The following is a 19,504-nucleotide window of genomic DNA, read 5'->3' on the forward strand; positions in this document are numbered from 1 at the left end:
GTCACAGAAATCCCCATGCAGTATAACCTGACCTGGGGACTGCAGTTAGTGCAGAATGCTATGGCACAATTGCTGACATGAGTGAAATCCTATCAGTATATAATACCTGTGCTCTGAAATCTGCACTGGTTGCCAATTTGCTACCAGGTCAAGATCAAGGTGTGCTTTTCGTGTTACTGGTTCCACACAGTACTTGTTCTGCTCTTGTAAGAAATCGGTCCTTTAGTGTGGCAGCACCTATGCTTTGGAACTCCCTGCCTATTGATATTAGGCAGAGGCCTTCATTGTACTCTTTTCAGCACCTGCTAAAAACATTTTTGTTTAGGCAAGTCTGACTAGGCATGTAGAAACTATTGTGTTTTTTATCTGTTTTTAACTCATTGTTGGTTTTATTATTTTGAATGTTTTTAAATACCTGTCTTTAACTGTTTTTACCAATAATTTTATTGTTTTAATTCTTTCTGTAAACTGCTTTGAGATTTACAATAAAGTGATATATTAATGTTGTAAATAAAATACATAAATAAATGTTGATGTCACTGTGGCCCTTGGGTCTCTTTCCACTTTTAGGAACCAAGGAATCTGCCTTATACAGACTCAGGACATTTGGTACCATCTAGTTCAGTTCTGATGACATGGACTAGCATTGGCTCTCCAGGATTCCAGGCAATAGTCTTTTCCAGAAATTCAATTTTGGACCTTTGCATGCAAAGCACATGCCTTACCACTGAGCTACAGCTCTTCCCATTTTAAAAAAGTATCTTTTAAAATCATTTTTTCCAATTCACTAATGAATGCATATCATACCTAGGGCAGATACACACTATTCATTTAAAGCACATTCAACACACATTTGAAGCACATGAATTGTACCACAGAATCATGGGAACTGCAGTTTGTTAAGGGTGGTGGGAACTCTAACTGTGAGGGGGAAACTACACTTCCCAAGATTCTTTAGGAGAAGTCATGTGCTTTAAATGAAGACATATTTATATAAGCATGACTGTCAAAGGAGTTTTTTATTTACACAACCCATAAAGTTATTTGTAGTGCAATCCTATGTTTGTTTATTCAGAAGCAAGTCCCAACGTATTCAATGGGGCTTAATCTAACAGGGAAGCATGCAGAGAACTGCAGTCTCAAATGATAAGAAACTTCACTCACCCATCCCAAAATTCAGAATCATGCCACTTTAAGCTGTTTTACAATGGTTTATACTTGTTTTTATGGTTATTGGATTTTAAAGGAATGTATTTCTTGTGAGCTGCCTTGGTTTCCAATCACCAACTCTACCTCACAAGGTTGTTCGGAGGACTACACACACACACACAGAGGAGATGTAAAAATGCATACACCCCATGGTGTAGTGGTTAAGGTGCTGGACTATGACCTGGGAGACCAGGGTTTGAATCCCCACATAGCCATGAAGCTCACTGGGTGGCCTTGGGCTAGTCACTGCCTCTCAGCCTCATGAAAACCCTATTCATAGGGTCGCCATAAGTCGGAATTGACTTGAAGGCAGTACATTTACATTTTTACATATAAGAGTTTATTGTCAAAACCAGTTGGTTATTGCAGAACATTTTTTTTAAAAAAAATCAGTATCAGTTTTCTACATAATAAAAGCAGTAGTACCTAAGTATGCCCTGCCTAATTGCTTTAAAAATATAGGATTGGGGGGGGCACAGAGACAGATTTACAACACAAAGACAATTCTTTGCTATGTTCACTCAGAAGTCCCATTAATTTACAACACAATCCTAACCATGTCTACTCAAAAGTAAATCCTATTGAATTCAATGCGGTTTACTCCGAGTATGTGGGATTAGCATTGCAGCTTTATTTCCAGAAAAGCAAGTAATTATTTATTTATTACATTTATATACCGCCCCATAGCCGAAGCTCTCTGGGCGGTTTACAGCAATTAAAAACATTAAAAACAAATATACAAATTTTAAAACACAAGAAAACAATTTAAAAACACAATTTAAAAATAATTTAAAAACACATGCTAAAATGCCTGGGAGAAGAGGAAAGTCTTGACCTGGCGTCAAAAAGATAACAGTGTTGGCACCAGGCACACGTCATCAGACAGATCATTCCATAATTTGCAGACCACCACTGAGAAGGCCCTCTCCCTTGTTGTCCAAGTATTGGATTAAAGCTTCATATTGGGAAGGTTTTCAAAACCCTGCCCTCTTCAACAGCTCAGGAAAATTTAAACTTGTTTGACTTCTGCACACAAGAGAGAAAAAGACTGAAAACTATATACTTAGTTTATGAAACAGTTTTTAGGCCTTGCAATGTGATCTAGATACTTCCTGGAGGTCAACACTTATTGGCTACAAACCTGAAAGGGCAAGGTTAGAGCAGCCAGCTACGAGCTCGTTTAACACATGTTGGGGGGGAGCTGACGTTTTGGTGTATATCTCGAGAACCAGACCACCTAGAAACTTAATTTTTTAAAATGAAAGCTGGGAATTCAGAGATTAAGGTGATTTACCCAGAGACCCAGAGATGACCCCAAAAATCCAGAGCCTCTGGGCTAAAACCAGACACCTGGCAACCCTAGTGTGTGTAGAATGCAGGGTAGTCATACCCACCACTGGCATGTAGCCCTAGAGGGCTCACCAAAGGTGAATGCAGCCACCCCGTTCTACCTGTTCCATCACATTGATCAACTGGAAGCCCATGTTTATGGACATATTCTATAAATGAATATGTCACTGTTGTTGACATGTGCAGCCTCTTATTCTCCAAATTTACATTTTCAGAATTTCACCATTAGAACACACGAGAGGAATCATGAGAAATAGTTCTCAACAGAAATAAGCAGAAACTCCTAGACCTGATGCAGGGATGGTTTTCTAGCTGAATATGCCATCATTGTTCCGGAGTCTGGTTCATATATGAAAACCCCCAATTTTGAAGGTTCTGGAGCCTTCAGACAAACTTTACAGTGGAAGAACAGAGGAATCCCAAAGTCACCACTAAATTCCTTTTGGAACAGAATCCAGCACCATCTGCAGCTGTAGTAAGGCAGCCAAATAGGTGTAATTGGCAGATACAGTGCTATGTTCAGATTCAACAAGCACCCAATCAGAATATATAGTGATACAGTAAAAATGGCATTGTGTCTATTAAAGAAATACAAGTGAAAGTAATAGTAATGTCCATGGGTACAGAATTAAAAGTGGCAAAAGCCTAAAAGCTATGAATCAGACAGCAACATAACGCAATGGGCTTCATCATCTATCCTCATCAACCAGTCATTTTGGGGGGGCAAGTTCCCCCCCTTTGCAAGTCAAAGAAGGCATTTCTCCATTGACTTGTATAGGACAAAATAAAAGCTGGGGGACATTGTTCCATTGACTTGCATAGGGGTCAAAGGCATAGGGACAAAAGGACTATGTGTGTCTGTGTGTGGACTCTCTCTCACACTCTCTCTGTTTCAGCGGCATCACTAGCGGGAGTGCGGGGGGATGTGGACCTCCGGTGCGCACAAGCAAGCCCAGCCACCTCGTCCATGCCCCTGGGAGGGCATGCGCCAGAGGGGCACCCAGCCAGACAAGGCCTGGGAATGCCGGCGCGCCTCCCTCGCCCCACCAACACTGCTCCCAGTCTCACCCACCCGCCCGCTTCCGAGGAGTTGGAGCAGCCTTGCCGGGCAATGGCGCGTGGCGGCTCTGGGTATCACCCCCCTCATGGTGACACCCGGGTGTGGGCCGCACCCTCCGCACCCCGGTAGTGATGCCCCTGCTCTGTTTCATCTCTCCCTGTTTTATCCTTTCCCATGTATTTTTCTCTCTTAATCCCTCTGTTAATTTTAACTTGTGTTTCTATCCTGTCTGTTTCTCAAAGGAGACCCAAGACATCTCTCTCTCTCTCTCTCTCTCTCTCTCTGTGTGTGTGTGTGTGTGTGTCTGACAGACAGATGCAGAGAAGTGTGAGCCTCCCAACATTTTGTGACTAGCCATGCCTCCATGGCAGCCATTTTGTGATGACATCTACAACACTTTTTCAAAGTTCCAAATGCACTCACACTTTCAGAAAGTTTGGGGATCCCTGCCTAGTGCAATACGACCTGGCGGTGGTAACTCCTCACAAAACTGGGACTAAGTAAATGACATGTAACACAAGAGTGTGTGATCTAAATGTGCTCAGGCACACATGAAGCAGATTAGATGTCAGAATCAGTAACCACAGAACTGATTTCAGTTATTGAATTGAATGTCCCCCTTCATCTTTTTAAAATTTCTTTACCGATATATACACATATGGCATTTAAGGCAGAAGCCAAACATAGACAATACAAATCAAGTACCTTGTATAGTCTGTTGAACACACAATGTTATGGTGATGTACACCTCAATATTTGTCACACAAATGTGGAGTCCCACAGGGGTCAGTTCTGTCTCCCATGCTTTTCAACATCTACATGAAGCCGTTGGGTGCGGTCATCAGGAGTTTTGGAGTGCATTGCCATCAGTAAGCTGATGACACGCAACTCTACTTCTCCTTTTCATCTTCTTCAGGTGAGGCTGTCAATGTGCTGGACTGTTGCCTGGCCGCGATAATGGACTGGATGAGAGCTAACAAACTGAGGCTCAATCCAGACAAGACTGAGATGCTGCTGGTGCGTGGTTTCTCTGATCAGGTGATGGATATACACCCTGTCCTGGACGGGGTTACACTCCCCCTAAAGGAACGGGTTCATACTCTGGGAGTCTTTTTAGCTCCTTCCCTGTCACTTGAGGCTCAAGTAGCCTCGGTGGCATGGAATGCGTTCTACCAACTTTGGTCCCTACCTGAGTAGGGAGGACCTCACATCAGTTGTACATGCTCTGGTAACCTCGCAATTGGATTACTGCAATGCGCTCTACGTAGGGCTGCCTCTGAAGACAGTTCAGAAGCTACAGCTCGTGCAAAACGCAGCGGCCAGACTGATAACGTGGACCAAGTGGTCCGAACACATAACACCTGTTCTGGCTCGCTTGCACTGGCTTCCAATATGCTTCCGGGCCAGATTCAAAGTGCTGGTTTTAACCTATAAAGCCTTATAAGGCGCGGGACCACAATACCTGCTGGAATGCCTCTTCCGATATGAACCTGCCCGTACACTACGTTCTACATCGAAGGCCCTCCTCCGAGTTCTGACTCATAGAGAAGCTCGGAGGGTGGTAACAAGAACTAGGGCCTTCTCAGTGGTGGCCCCCGGACTGTGGAACAGTCTCCCCAATGAGGTGCGCTTGGCGCCGACGTTACTATCTTTTCCGCGCCAAGTCAAAACCTTCCTCTTTTCTAAGGCATTTTAATCTATCTTAATCTAGTTTTAACATGTGCTGTAACTATTTTTAGTTTTCCTATTCTCTTATATTTTTGTTGTATTTTATTATGGGATTTTATTGTATATATTTGTATTCTTTGTTGTACACCACCCAGAGAGCTATGCTAGTGGGACGGTATAAAAATTTAACAAATAAATAAATAAATGAATAAATAAATTGTAGTTCTGTGATCTGAGTCAAAGAAGAAAACTGGCAAAATCTGTTCATTTAAATGCTGATTCCCCCCCTTCTGACTTTTCAGTGCAAATGCCTTCCAAGGCAATCCTATGATGTCTACTCAGAAATAAGCCCCACTGAATTTAATGGGGTTGACCCAAGTACGTTCATATACGATTGCAGCCAGTTAATGTTACATTCAAGTTAGATCCTTCTTGTACTCCGGGGTAGCAACCCCTACATCTCCCTCACCTGCAATGAACATTTCAGGGTACAGGGGGATGAAAGACAAGATGATGACGATCATGATTTTGTGGCTCACACCGAAAAGGCTATAAACAAAGAATACACTGAAACATCACCATCAAAATCCCATCAGTAAAGTCGCACGTAAGTTAAAGTTTTTAAAAATCTAAAACTAATAGAGCAGAGTTAAAAACAAATGCATGTTGAGATAAGGGAAGGGCTTCTACAGCCTTACACCCACCCCAAGCACACCATAATGGACTGAGAAAAATCAACATGAACATTTTTTTTAATTAAAAAAAATGAACTGTGGCTTCTTGCACTATGTTGGTAAGTTAAAAAGACGTTGCTGGCTGCTGGGATGAGGAGAGGAAACCAGAGGTGATTTTTATTTTTTACTTATTGTGGAAAGGATTGTGGGGTCCCAGCTCATACACTGATCAGGGGGCATGATGGCCCTTTTTATCCTATGCTACTACTGTATTAATTGGTTGTGCCAGGTTCTTCTCTTGGCTCCTGCTGGCTCCAGGCTAGCTTTCTAGGTATGTCCAAATGGTTTACTACATTGACTGGTGGACTGAGGGTATAAGTCTGGGTTTGGAGGGATTAAAATATGAGTTGCTAATTTATTGTCCTATTGTTGTTTATTGCTATAGAGTTGCAGCCAGACTAAGGCTGCAATCCAATACATGTCTACACAGAAGTAAGCTGCACTGGGTTCAATGGGACTTACTCCCAGGTAAGTGCTGAGGACATCAAATACTGTTTGTGCTGACTAGTGAGAGCTAGAAGAGGTCAACAAATCCACCTGCATGGTCCTCCCTAACAGCCTTACTGACCTTGAGGCCTGAGCAAGATGACGCTGGCATGAGAGCAGCTTCCTGCAGCCCCTCTGCCTCCACTACACACTGGGGCCCTTCAAAGTCACCGTGAACTTGTGGAGTAGCGAGGAGTGCTTTCCACCCTGCCGGGAATAACACCAGTGGTTTGGGCACCGGCCCTGCCCAGACTACCTGCTCTGCTGCCACCCACTATGCTACTACAACTGCGACGGCGAGAGCAAGCCACCCCAGCAGGTGCACCCGTGCACCATCTTGGCCTCGTTTACACTGTCATCCATGCCGTGGCCTGTGGCTTCTTCAATCCCATGCTGCCCGCCAATGACAACAAGCCGATGACAACTGACTGACCAAGGTCTACATCTACCCGGTCTATTCGCTCCATCCGCAGACACCGCCGGGGAGTCGTTCGGCCAGCCTGAGAGGAACTTACGGTGGCACCCACCGCCCCGGAAAAGCTGCAAGACTACAAGGTCTGCGAGCTACCACTTCAGCATTGGAGGGCCCGTGGGCCAGACCAGTTGGTCTGCCTGCCAGTTGCCGCTGCCCTGTTTCCACTCTACCAGCTGTGGCATTGTTGTCATGGGCCAGGGCATGCAGACGGAGACCCTTAGCATTAAGCTGTACTACTCTTGGCCTGAGCCACAGGCCGTCGCCATTTCGGACTGCTGTACCACCCCTTGAAATAGCTGTAAGTTCAGGCAAGACGGAATGTCTTTCCTGGATATTTTTTCTTAATATAATGTTATTTACTATTTAATTTAATTTTTTGTACAATGTATTGCTTATCGATGTATTGCTTTATTGATGTATTGCCTTGTTGATGTGTTTTTATATTTGTGTTTACCTTTTCTGTAAGCTGCCTGGGGGGCCCTTTGGTCAAAAGGTGGGGTATAAATAAACATTAACATAACATAACATAAGTGTATGTTGGATTACAGCCTAAATTAGTTGAACTTGGTTCCCATTGAAATCAATGGGTCTCAAGTTAAGTCATGACTTTGTTAAATTGATTTCAGTGGGGAAGGGCCATAACTCAATGGCAGAGCATCTGCCTTGTACGCAGAAGGTCCTAGGTTCAATGCCTGGCAACTCTAAGTAGGACTAGGAATGTCCCCTGTCTGAAACCCTGGAGAGCGACTGTCAGGCAATATAGACAATACTGAGCTAGATGGACCAATGGCATGACTCAATATAAGGCAGCTCCCTGTGTTTTTAACTCAGTCTGCATCTGAACCATATTGGTTATAAATTTTGTATTGATTATTCAGTGAACTGGTGTGGGTTTTTGAAGAGAAAATTTGAATTTAAAGTCAATTTATAGCCTAATGGTAGTATTTTTATTGTGTCATGTTGTTTGCTCTTGTATCTGTTTTTTGTGTGATGTCATGTTAGCCACTTTGGGCTTCCTTTCGGTGGGAAACATGGGCCCTGTATGTATGTGTAGTAGGAATTCAGGCACTCATAAACAATTTACTGTAAAGTCAACTTACAATACAATAGTATACACACACAGTATACTTCAAAAGTAAGTCTTTTCCTGTTTAATTGGGCTTGCTCCCAGGTAAGTGGGTATTGGATGGCAGCCTCTGCTTTGATTTAGGGTTGTCATTGGAGAAAACAGGGTTCTTATGCCATTAACAAAGGTATTTCCACTATCAGCCCTTTTGTGGACATTTTGTGACTGGCATCCTCAGCACAGTCTCAGAATTCAAAATGTGGCCCTGGTCCAAAAAGGTTGGCTAGGGCTGGACCTGGCTTAAATTATTAGAGAGCACTAATATACACACAGGAGTGACTCATATGGTGACCCATACAGATTGAGCGCACACCAAAGGAACATAGAAACAATATTTCATATTTATTATATTTAGCCTGGATGGCCTTGAGTGGCAGGCCATCAGTCACAAGTGATGAGCTGAGTTTCAAGTAGCCAGGAATATGGATAGGGGAGAAACTTAATATTGTTTGCATTTTAAAGAGTAACTACCAAATATGTGAACCAAAACACAATTATCCTTCAAAATTCACATTTCTGCAAATTTTGCAATGCAGTTCTCCAGCCAAATAATGTCTACAAAAATCCATCTATCGGGGAAAGTGTGCATAAACGTATGCATGCGCTAGTGAAGATAACATTAAAAATGCATTATATTGGGGGAAATTGCTTCCAAAAATGCATATATTAATCAAAACTGCATACAAAACTGGGTACCCTCAAAAGCTGAATTTTCATGAGGTTTTTTTTAAATGCAAATTGTGGCACGAATGAAGAGAACTATATTTAATATTGGAAAAATTAGAAATGGAGAGAAACCGAAATGGACAGATTTATCCATCCCTAGCCAGGAAGGCACTCTTACGTCGTAACACCTTTTGGAGACAGTGAATGAGGTCAAAGAGGTAGTAATTAAAATGGATGGTTCAGGGTATCCCTCGTAGACTTGACGTAATCAAAGGAGTTCTCAGATGGTGGACTGGAAAGTACTGGGAGTTATGGATCTCAGCATGGCGGCACATCTAAAGCTTCTCTGCACTATAGTCCTTGGCTGGAAAAAATACTATATTATCATCATTTATTTCATTTATGAATCACTCCCCATGAGGCATTCTGAAATGATTTACAATATATAAATATATATAAAATAGCTGACAATGTAAAAATAGTTAAAACAATTGTGTAAATATGAAAACAGTTTAAAACAACACCACATACATAAAATCAATTCAATTCAAAGACAGATACCAACTTGATTAAAGGTTTTAAAAGACTTGTTGAGAGAGGTACATCTTTAGTGGGTGCTGGAAAGACAACAGAGAAGGTGTCTGTCTCATATGCAGAGCTTGGAAAAGTTACTTTTTTGAACTACAATTCCCATCAGCCCAATCCAGTGGCCATGCTTGCTGGGGCTGATGGGAGTTGTAGTTCAAAAAAGTAACTTTTCCAAGCTCTGCTCATATGCAATTGGGAGAGAGGGTACCAAACCAAAGGGTAGGTCCTGCCAGACTACAGTCCAGATTCCAATGTCATGCGGAATGAAACCTTCTTTTAGGATGGTATCTGCAGGGTACTCTCTCCTGCAGAGTACAGTGATCAGTTGGGTATGTAGGGGATGAGGTGATATTTTAGGTACCCTGGACCCAAGCTGTATAGGGCTTTGTACACCAATACCAGCACCTTGAATCTAGTCTGGTAGCTATGTGGTAGCCACTGCAATTCTTTCAGCAGTGGCATAATATGATGGTTATATTCTGCCCCAGGAAGCAATCGAGCCACCACCTTTTGCGCTAGCTGCAGCTTCAGGATCTGCCTTAAGGGCAGCCCCACATAATGTGCATTGCTATAATCCAATCTGGAGGTTACCAGTGCATGGACAACAGTGGGCAGACCATCCCAATCCAGAAACAGCTGTAGCTGTTTTATCAACCAAAACTGGTAAAAAGCACTCCTAGCTACTGAAGTCACCTGGGCCTCTAGCAGAGATGGATCCAGGAGTATTCTCCAGACTACAAGCCTTCTCCTTCAGAGGGAGTGTGACCACTTCTAGAGCAGGCAATTGAGCAATTACCAGACTCGAGAACCGCCCAACCACAGTGTCTCCACCTTGCCAGGATTCAGTCTGTTTATTGTCCCTCATCCAGTCCACTACCAAGTCCAGGCAGCGTTCCAGGGCTTGAACAGCCTCTCCCGATTCAGATGTTACAGAGAAATATCTATACAGGAGTATTTCAAAGCTACACAGGACTATTTGACAGACAAACAGTCAAGTGTACATGTTTAGGAGCCAGCCAAATGACACTTCTCTCCAAGTCATTCCAGCAGTTCTTTTGTTGCTTGTAATTTTCCATTCATTTTGAATATCAGAGAACATATCCTGTTGCAGATACTTGTCACACACTGTGAGTTACTTACAGATGCCCAGGCAACCTAAATCAAATCCTTGGAGGGATTCTTCTTTCTCTAAACTGTGCTCATTTGAGAAACGCAGATGGCAAGCTGCCATCTTCCTCCTCCTCTTCTAAACAGACCCCTGCAGGGTAAAACAGCCTCATTAGAAACAGTGGTTACAGATTTCAAAATGGCCGTCACGCAGCATTCCAAATGTTGCTGCTCAGGCAATCAGATTCATTTAACACGCTTCATGCCCTGTCATATTTTACAGACAAAACTGGGTAGGTTTTTAGGTTAAAGAAGCAACAGATTCAAAATGTAATAATAACTAGATGAAGCAACCAACCAATTGTGTTAGGTTAAGTGAATGACTTGTCAAAGGGCTGAAGAAATAGAAACGTAATAATGCCCCAAGAGGAACATGGGAACATTTTTTTAAAAAAAAAAATGTAAACCAACCTGGAATCTTTTTAAATGCTATTTTTAAAGGACAGCATATTAATTTACAAATAAAAGTAAAAGCAGGGAAAATTTATTGGATCGGATTATGTTTGCTGGATTATGTTTACTTACTGCTATTGGATTATGGATATATCATGGTAGTTTGGATGCAGCATTATTTTATTATTATTTTATTTATTATTATATTATTTGGTAGCATTATATTATTTTTTACTTATAGATGACATTTATTGCCCAACCTTCATTTCATCGATTTCAGGGCATGGTTACACACACCACTGTTACATTCACAAGCCTGCTCACCCCGTCCCTCTCCTCCTTTGGCCCAACCACAAAGAGATTAAAACAAGGATGAGAAGCCTCAGGCCAGGGACCAGTGTGCCCCCTCTTTATCTGGCCCTTGGGACTCTACCCAGGCCACCCAAGCCATACCCATCACCATCCCTACTTTTCAGCCTCTTTGAATGTTTTGCCTGGCTGGAATGTGCCATTGAACTCTGATAATGTTCTGGAGGATAAGAGAGGGAGAGCGTGCAAGAAGCCAGCTTATTGTACCAAAGGTAAAATTATCATTGGTCACTTTCCTCACTGTTGCCTTTGGCCGCAGCCACCAGCAGCATGTGGCCTAAGGCAAGGATCAGTAATCAGAAAGCCTGCCTGCTGTCCGATGCCTGGCCCCAGCCCATCTCTGTTAGACCGGTAACTTCCTCTGGGTGTTACCCGTCTAACAGTCTCCACTGTGGTGGAGGACATGCATCTGAGCTCCAGATGGCAACCTGGGCTGAATGGTGAAGTGCCTGCCCTGCCCCACCCCTGGAGCCAAGCCCAAGGCATAACTCATTGTCCTCAAGGCCCTGTATGTGGGTTGCCCAAAGTTTTAAAAGAACCTGGCCAATACCATTCCCACCAAAAGGTTATAATAGAAATTGAGATGCTTAGCAGCCCCGAGGGACAGTGGGTGAGGAAATCTTAAACCAAGCTGCCCTGGTCTCGTGGTCAGTGCTCCCTTTTAAAGGCCAGGTAGCCCGCCTTCTCCAGGATTCCCTGCAATAATCCAGAGGCTGTAGGGTTGCCAGGTGAGAAGTATCCCAAACCCTGAGATTTCAGGGGTAGGCCATAGTGATGTTATTAATCATGATACATCAAGTATCAACCACAGTTGCTTGGAGCATACCACTCAAATCAAAGAAAAAATATCTCATTGGAAACTAAGATAGAAATGTTAGCTAAATGAGGGTGTTCCCAGGTCCAGCTGAAGTGATAGAACCATACCTTCTCACCTGCTTTGGGAGCCTGGGTATGGAACATTTAATCTAGCCTACTTCTGGCAAGAAAGGTTTAAGTGCCCTCAGGCAAGGCCACCTAAGTTAGCCCTGCCTAAATACTTTAAAAAAAAAGTATTGAAGGGGATTTTCATCCCAATTTTTTGCTATGTTCACTCAAAAGTCCCATTGATTTACAGCACAATCCCAACCATGTCTACTCAAAAGTAAGTTCTATTGAATTCAATGCAGTTTACTCCGGGTATGGGGGATTAGCATTGCATCTTTACTCCCAGAAAAGTATTGGACTGAAGCTTCATATTGGGAAGGTTTTCAAAACCCTGCCCTCTTCAACAGCCCAGGAAAATTGAAACTTGTTTGACTCCTGCGCACAAGAGAGAAAAAGACTGAAAATTATATTCTTACTCAATTTATGAGATTTTCAGATAAGCAGGAAAAAACAACAATTTTCTGACCTTGCAATGGGATGTAGGTACTGCCTTGTCAATCACAACCCTGACTTCACTTACTGGCTACAAACCAGAGGATGGGGTTAGAGCAGCCAGCTATGAACTCATTTTGCAGAAGTTGCGGGGGGGGGGAGAGGAAAATTTAAACTTGTTTGACTTCTGCACACAAGAGAGAAAAGGACTGAAAACTATATACTGAGAAGGTTTTCAAAACAGGCTATGAATTAGATAAATAAACTGCCCTCTTCAACAGCTCAGGAAGATGTACATTTCTGGCTCCTTGTAATCAGAAAAGTATAACACGTTGAAATGGCATCATAAGCTACAGCATGTACACTTTTTCAAATTTCTGTTTAAAAATTATTTGAATGATTAAATGCATAATATGCTATTTTTGCCAGTATTTTTGCTAACTATTGCTTGGAGGTCAGCAAATCCAGAGCCGGCCCCAGGCATGCCGGGGCCCTTGGGCACCTGCCTGCCATGGGCCCTGGCACCTGCATGCAAGTCTCACCCACCTACTGACCGACCAACCAACCTACCAGGCAGGGAGGGCAGGACGGTGGGTGAGCGAGTGAGCGGGAGGAGGGAGAGGGAGAGAGAGCAGGCAGGGGAGAGGGCAGGCGGGCTGCTGCCTCCCTGCCACAGATGGGGAGCACTACTCCCCCACCATAATGAGGGGCCCTTAAGGGGTCCCTGTGGGCCACGGGGCCCTCAGCCAGGGCTCCACCTGGCCGCCCTTTGGAGCCAGCCCTGAGTAAATTTCTCATCATTCACAACCCTGACTCCACTTATAAACTAAAAATCTGAAAGGATGGGAATTAGAGCAGCTGACTTCTAACACAAGTGTGGTAGGTGACATTTTTTCCAGTCTAATCTGCCTCACTAAGACTTTTGCAAGCACAAATGAGTTAAGACTCGATGTACCCTTGGTGTACAAATGCTACTGAATTGACGCTGCTGAAAATGATGGTGATAAAGTGGTGGCAATGGCTAGTATATTGGTTCCTTAATCATGTGAATCGGGTGTTTTCACTGTTCAGAAACAGAGACTAGCTTAGAACAAATGTAACAACTATTTCTAATTGCCATATGGAGCTACAGTTTTGAAGAGATATATTTATACAAATTAGGAAGGGCAGAAATGGAGATTTATATTACTAACCCAAAGCCAGCATTTTCCTAATTAAATTGCTGCACATCTTCTGTTACTTCCTACGTAGGTCACTGTGGAAGAGGAGTAAGGCTTGGATGGCCTTCAGGATAACTCACAGGAGAGCATCCCACAAACACATGGCATCCTTACGGCATAAAGATTTTACTTCAGCAGTTCTCAGAGGGTATAGCAGGTGAAATCAGACATGATGGCATGACACAATTAGCAGATTTATTAATTCCAGGGCACTTGGCCTAAGGATATGATGAACTAGTAAATTTCACATTAGCACTAACATCTAGGACTCTTTGCCCACTAGAGCCAAAAGATTACGCTCATCACAGCTGATTTTTGAAAAACAGCATACTAATAAAGAAGTGATGTTAAAGATTTAAAAACAGTACACTATGACTGTATCTCCACTTTCACAACCATTAATTAAACACAAGTGGGATCTGCACCAACATGTAAGAAGGGTGGGCCTGTTCCAAGCCCCTGCCAGCCTGGGACAGGGAGTTTGGTGCGCTGCTCATGCCTTAGGGGGGAGACCTTTAGATGTGGGAAAGAGATCAGAACACTTCTTTTCTTTCCTGACCAAAGGCCTTCTTCTGCTGGGTTAAGCAGAATTACAGGGCATAGGGATGCCAGGTCAGAAGCATTGCGAATCTTGAGATTTCAGGGGTGGGCACTAGAAATGTCACAGAGGCAGCCCTTAGTGATATTATTAAGCATGTTACATTAAGCATCAGCCACAGTTGCTTGGAGCATACCACTCAAACAAACAAAAAATCTCTGACTAGAAATTAAGATAGAAATCTTACTTAAATGAGGATGTTCCCAGGTCCAGCTGAAGTGATGGGATCATTCCTTCTCACCTGCTTAGGAAGCCTGGATAGGGAATATTTAATCTAGTTTACTTGCTTCTGGCAAGAAGGATTTAAGTGCCCTCAGGACAGCCCAGTCACCACAAGGCCATTGTAGGAAGAAAGGTGTAAGGAATCAAATATTGGGAATGTTTAATCTTTGATTCACCTCAGTGAACCAGAGTTTGGAAAACCTGCAACAGCAAAGATTCCTGGGAAACAGCCTCTCTGTGACCCCTTGAGAACATATCTTGAAAGCCTGAGGGTATAGACTTCCTGACTCCTATGGAAATTTGGGGGATGTTGCCCAGTAAGAATCAGGTGCTCCTTTCAAACAAAGAAATAGTTTACATAATGATTATGATAATCTTAACCTTCAGGAATCATCAGGAATTTACAGCACGGAGATCACACCTATTATCTGGGAACTTATCAGGAAATGGGTTGGTCCACATCTTCCTGGTCACATTTACATTGGGGTCAGTTTAGTTAGAAACAGATATAAGAACATAAGAAGAGCCTGCTGGATCAGGCCAGTGGCCCATCTAGTCCAGCATCCTGTTCTCACAGTGGCCAACCAGGTGCCTGGGGGAAGCCTGCAAGCAGGACCCGAGTGCAAGAACACTCTGCCCTCCTGAGGCTTCCGGCAACTGGTTTTCAGAAGCATGCTGCCTCTGACTAGGGTGGCAGAGCACAGCCATCATGGCTAGTAGCCATTGATAGCCCTGTCCTCCATGAATTTGTCTAATCTTCTTTTAAAGCCATCCAAGCTGGTGGCCATTACTGCGTCTTGTGGGAGCAAATTCCATAGTTTAACTATGCGCTGAGTAAAGAAGTACTTCCTTTTGCCTGTCCTGAATCTTCCAACATTCAGCTTCTTTGAATGCCCACGAGTTCTAGTATTATGAGAGAGGGAGAAAAACTTTTCCCTATCCACTTTCTCAATGCCATGCATAATTTTATACACTTCTATTGTGTCTCTCTGACCCGCCTTTTCTCTAAACTAAAAAGTCCGAAATGCTGCAACCTTTGCTCATAAGGCAATCGCTCCATCCCCTTGATCATTCTGGTTGCCCTCTTCTGAACCTTTTCCAACTCTAGAATATCCTTTTTGAGATGAGGCGACCAGAACTGTACACAGTATTCCAAATGCAGCCGCACCATAGAGTTATACAACGGCATGATGATATCGGCTGTTTTATTTTCAATACCTTTCCTAATTATCGCTAGCATGGAATTTGCCTTTTTCACAGCTGCTGCACACTGAGTTGACATTTTCATCATGCTGTGCACTACAACCCCAAGGTCTTTCTCCTGGTCGGTCACCGCCAGTTCAGACCCCATGAGCGTATATGTGAAATTCAGATTTTTTGCTCCAATATGCCTAATTTTACACTCGTTTATATTGAATTGCATTTGCCATTTTTCCGCCCATTCACTCAGTTTGGAGACGTCTTTTTGGAGCTCTTCACAATCCCTTTTTGTTTTAACAACCCTGAACAATTTAGTGTCATCAGCAAACTTGGCCACTTCACTGCTCACTCCTAATTCTAGGTGATTAATGAACAAGTTGAAAAGCACAGGTCCCAATACCGATCCTTGAGGGACTCCACTTTCTACTGCCCTCCATTGGGAGAACTGTCCGTTTATTCCTACTCTCTGCTTTCTGCTTCTTAACCAATTCCTTATCCACAAGAGGACCTCTCCTCTTATTCCATGACTGCTAAGCTTCCTCAGAAGTCTTTGGTGAGGTACCTTGTCAAACGCTTTTTGAAAGTCTAAGTACACTATGTCCACTGGATCGCCTCTATCTATATGCTTGTTGACACTCTCAAAGAATTCCAATATGTTACTGAGACAGGACTTTCCCTTGCAGAAGCCATGCTGGCTCTGCTTCAGCAAGGCTTGTTCTTCTATGTGCTTAGTTAATCTAGCTTTAATAATACTTTCTACCAGTTTTCCAGGGACAGAAGTTAAGCTAACTGGCCTGTAATTTCCAGGATCCCCCCTGGATCCCTTTTTGAAGATTGGCGTTACATTTGCCACTTTCCAGTCCTCAGGCACGGAGGAGGACCTGAGGGACAAGTTACATATTTTAGTTAGCAGATCAGCAATTTCACATTTAAGTTCTTGGAGAACTCTCGGGTGGATGCCATCCGGGCCCGGTGATTTGTCAGTTTTTATATTGTCCATTAAACCTAGAACTTCCTCTCTCATTACCACTATTTGTCTCAGTTCCTCAGAATCCCTTCCTGCAAATGTTAGTTCAGGTTCAGGGATCTGCCCTATATCTTCATTTAGCTTCTCTGCAATCTCCTTATCATTCTTTAGTACACCTTTGACTCCCTTATCATCCAAGGGTCCAATCGCCTCCCTAGATGGTCTCCTGCTTTGAATGTATTTATAGAATTTTTTGTTGTTGGTTTTTATGTTCTTAGCAATGTGCTCCTCAAATTCTTTTTTAGCATCCCTTATTGTCTTCTTGCATTTCTTTTGCCAGAGTTTGTGTTCTTTTTTATTTTCTTCATTCGGACAAGACTTCCATTTTCTGAAGGAAGTCTTTTTGCCTCTAAGAGCTTCCTTGATTTTGCTCATTAACCATGCTGGCATCTTCTTGGCCCTGGCAGTACCTTTTCTGATCTGCGGTATGCACTCCAGTTGAGCTTCTAATATAATGTTTTTAACAACTTCCAAGCATTTTCGAGTGATGTGACCCTCTGGACTTTGTTTTTCAGCTTTCATTTTCATTTTCAGCTTCATTTTTGTGAAATTTCCTCTTTTGAAGTCAAATGTGACCGTGTTGGATTTTCTTGGCAATTGGCCATTTACATGTATGTTTAATTTAATAGCACTATGGTCACTGCTCCCAATCGGTTCAACAACACTTACATCTCACACCAGGTCCCAGTCCCCACTGAGGATTAAGTCCAGGGTTGCCATCCCTCTGGTCGGTTCCATGACCAACTGGTCTAGGGCATAGTCATTTAGAATCTGTAGAAATTTTGCTTCTTTGTCGTGACTGGAACACATATGTGGCCAGTCTATGTCCAGGTTGTTGAAGTCACCCATTACTACCACATTTCCTAGTTTGGATGCTTCCTCAATTTCATTGAGGGGTTGGAAGGGGTCAGCAGTTTCTCCTTCTGGAGGGCTCAACAGCTCCTTTCTTATCAATGCTCCCTAGCATCTTTGGGACAATTGCAGAGCTTCAGAGGTAAGGATTTGGTGTCTAGCGCTGGTTACAAAGGGTGGAACTTTGGCTCACTGGGCTAGATGTGAAAGTCTCTCTCTCAGCCTTTGGCTCTTAGCAACTCTTCAAGAAAGGTATACATAACTTCTGGGTTTCTTTCTTTCCTTTTCTTTCTGTGTGGGTGAGTTTGATGTGAAAGTGTGCATAAGTTTAGTCTCGTTGCTTTAGTCTATCTAGTGTTCCTGAATGAATGAATAATAGTTAGAAAGCTGCTCATTGTTAAATTGTAATTGTACACTGCAATATTTTTCCTTGTTTCTTAATAAAACCACTTTATTTTACTTTCTCTGTGTGTGTGTCATTGGGTTAAGGGTAAATTTGTACATGCTCTGGGGGTGACGTGCAGGTAACTCCAGCAAAATAACCTACTGCCCTCTCAATAGGGGAACTTGCATTTCTAGTAAGCTATGCTCATGAGGAAGTTCAAGGTCCATTCGTAACGAAGGTGCCTAGTGTTGTGTAGGTGTTAAATGGGAGCACTCAGGAGAAAAGATGGATTTAGTCATAAGGAACTTCACTCATCCAATCCAAAATTCAGAATCATGCCACTTTAAGCTGTTTTGCAACTGTTTTATACTTGTTTTATGGTTATTGGATTTTAAATGGCTTTATTTCTTGTTGTAAGCTGCCCTGGTTTCCAACCCTACCACACAAGGTTGTTGGAAAGATTCCATACACACACACTGGAGATGTAAAAATACATGCACCCCATATAATAGTTTATTGTCAAAATGAGTTGGCCATTGCAGAACATTTTTTTTTAAAAAAACTATTAGTTTCCTGCCAAATAAAATCAGTGACACGTAAGTTAGCCCTGCCTAACTATTAAAAAAAAAAGATTGGAGGGGGAGAGAAAGAGAAAGAAAATCCTTTTCTATGTTCACTCAAAAGTCCCATTGATTTTCAGCACAATCCTAACCATGTCTACTCAAAAGTAAGTCCTATTGAATTCAATGGTGTTAACTCTCAGATATGTGGTATTAGCATTGTATCTTTACTCCAAGAAAAGCTTCATATTGGGAAGGTTTTCAAAACAGGTTATGAATAAGACAGATAAACTGCCCTCTTCCAGCAGTCCAGTAAAATTTAAACTTGACTCCTTAATTAGAAAAGTATAACACTGCAGCATGTACACTTTTTAAAACTTCTGTTCAAAAATTATTTGAAAGATAAATGATATATGCCATTTTTTACAAGTAATTAAAAAAACCTGCATGCACACTTTTATTGTAACTAAAATCATTTACTGTGTATGCCCATCAGGATCCTGCGGTGAACTTCTGTTGTAGTGCAATCCTATCCATATTTACTCAGAAGCAAGTCCCAATCCTTTATAGAGAAAGTACTCTTTATGCTGCTGAAAGCTATAAATTTACTGAATTCCTAATGTGAGACAAGCAGGAAAAGGAAACTTTTCTCAGAACTTGAAATGGGGTTTGGGTATTGCCAGGGTTCAACAAATCTTGTCAAACAACCCTAATTTCACTTATAGGCCGCTAAAACATTGAAATGGCAAGGATTAGAGCAGCTGGTGCTTACAGAAGTTGTGGGAATGGGGGC

This window comes from Rhineura floridana, chromosome 10, assembly GCF_030035675.1.
Source record: "Rhineura floridana isolate rRhiFlo1 chromosome 10, rRhiFlo1.hap2, whole genome shotgun sequence".
In the NCBI taxonomy this organism is placed as follows: Eukaryota; Metazoa; Chordata; class Lepidosauria; order Squamata; family Rhineuridae; genus Rhineura; species Rhineura floridana.